Source organism: Coffea eugenioides, chromosome 2, assembly GCF_003713205.1.
Source record: "Coffea eugenioides isolate CCC68of chromosome 2, Ceug_1.0, whole genome shotgun sequence".
In the NCBI taxonomy this organism is placed as follows: Eukaryota; Viridiplantae; Streptophyta; class Magnoliopsida; order Gentianales; family Rubiaceae; genus Coffea; species Coffea eugenioides.
In genome coordinates, this window is record NC_040036.1 from 7,609,439 (window position 1) to 7,611,691 (window position 2,253).

General features: G+C 45.3%; 1 pseudogene; it reads left to right on the plus strand.

Moving 5' to 3' along the window:
• The first annotated feature begins 293 nt into the window (after nt 1-293).
• On the plus strand, nt 294-1,942 carry LOC113763344 (annotated as a pseudogene).
• The last annotated feature ends 311 nt before the right edge of the window (nt 1,943-2,253 follow it).

Genomic DNA, 2,253 nt, shown 5'->3' on the forward strand with positions numbered 1-2,253 from the left:
TTAGAGTTGCCTTTCCTTGCAACAGAGTGGGTGTCGCCTTTTTGGAAGACTTTAACGAAGACCAAAACATCACAGACTTCCAAGTTAGCAATTTCCAAAACCAAACACAAAGCACACGAACTCCTTTGCCTTCCCTAATCCCTATCCTACATCTGCCTATTTTAGTGGGACACTCCAAACAAAGAACCAACAACTGCCCTAAACCCAACTACACAACAGTAATACCGTACCATCCTACATATATATATTCACAAGGAACCATGCCCGCAATTAGCCTTATTATACCACCACCATCAACCTTAACCATACCACCTCCTTGTACGACAAGACACGACTATCGAGACACCACCAAAGCCACCACTCTCTACGGATATTTTATCCACCCAACACCTCAACCTTAGAATTTCTTCACTTTCCGGCAACAATAAACGTGGAAACGTATTCTTGTTTTTGCTTTAGCCATGGACTTGGGTAAGTTTGTAGTGCAAGTGTTATTCTTTTGCTTTTGCATGCTTGTGCAGTTAAATTCGTGCTATTGCTCCAAGAAGGAATCATCAGTACTTTTAACTCTCAAAGCCCAGCACATATCATCAATGTCCATCCCTACGGCGCCCAACCGGGTCGCTTTTCACCATAATGTTTCTCTCACGGTTTCACTCACCGTTGGCTCACCCCCACAGCAAGTTACCATGGTCCTCGACACAGGCAGTGAACTCTCCTGGCTTCACTGCAACAGAACACCAAACACCCTTTCCCTTTTCAACCCACAACTCTCTACTTCTTACTCGCCCGTGCCTTGCTCCTCACCCACATGCAGGACCCGCACACGGGACTTCACTGTGCCCGTTTCTTGCGACCCGAAAAACCTCTGCCACGCTATTCTCTCCTATGCCGACGCCTCCTCCGTGGAGGGAAATCTTGCTACGGATACTTTTGCAGTTGATAATTCGAGCATGCCCGGCTTGGTATTCGGGTGCATGGACTCCGGTTCGAGTTCTACCCCGGAAGAGGATGCCAAAACAACCGGGTTAATCGGCATGAACAGGGGGTCCTTATCTTTCGTTTCCCAAATGGGTTTCCGGCAATTCTCTTACTGCATATCGGGTCGTGACTCGTCGGGCGTGTTGCTCTTCGGGGCAGCCAATTTTCCGTGGCTTGGGCCGCTGAAGTACACGCCATTGATACAAATGTCTACCCCTTTACCGTACTTCGACCGGGTTGCCTACACGGTTCAACTCGAAGGGATTAAGGTTTCGGATACGGTGCTGCCGTTACCGAAGTCGGTATTCGTGCCCGACCACACCGGGGCGGGTCAAACATTCTTACTCGGGCACTACTGACTGCACAGGGGCGTCCGTGAACGAGCCAAGGTTTTCAAGCCAAATCTTCGAGTTGAGTCTACTTTCGTGCCTGCGCCTGATGTTTGAGGGGCAAGGGGCAGGGGTGAAATTACTGTACAAAGTTCCAGGTGCAACGAGGGGAACTGATGGAATCTACTGTTTCACGTTTGGGAATTCCGATTTGCTGGGGATAGAGGCGTATGTGATTGGGCACCATCACCAGCAAAACATATGGGTGGAGTTTGACCTTGCACAGTCCAGACTTGGATGGGCAGAGGTTAGGTGTGATTTGGCAAGTCAAAGGCTAGGCCTGGGTCATTAGTTTTGACTTTTTATGTCTTGGTTCTACTTTTAGTTATTGCTAATATGATAGAGTAGCTATCCCATTGGGCATGGGACTGGTTGTAGTTGGTCTAGTTTGATATATTTATTTAGATAGATCTCTTTTACTAGTTTTTTTCATTTGTTTTTTTGTGGTTGTGTAATCCAACATAGGCCAATCCCTAGGTTACCTCCTCCTTGGCATGTAATTATGGGAGTACAATTGTAATGACCGATTGATAGGACTGTGATGTGAAGGAGTTTTCATTTTGACAAACGGAATCTGCAATTGTGTGAAAAATAAATGGACGCAATTTCTTGAGCATTAATTGCAAACTAAGTTGAAACCAGTTCAATCATAAATATCAATTTTCGTTTAGTTTGGATTTTGACAAAAAAGGAATTCGCAGTTTCGTGAAAATTGATGCAACTTCTTGTGCATTAATTGCAACTAAGTTGAGGCCAGTTCAATGGCAACTTGATTTAGGCACATTTTAGTTTTGGTTGAGAAAATTGGAGAGAAAAAGAAAGAAGAGGAATTGGAGGAATTCGGTGCTTGTTGTTTGGATTGATTTTTGAGAGTTAGAGGAAA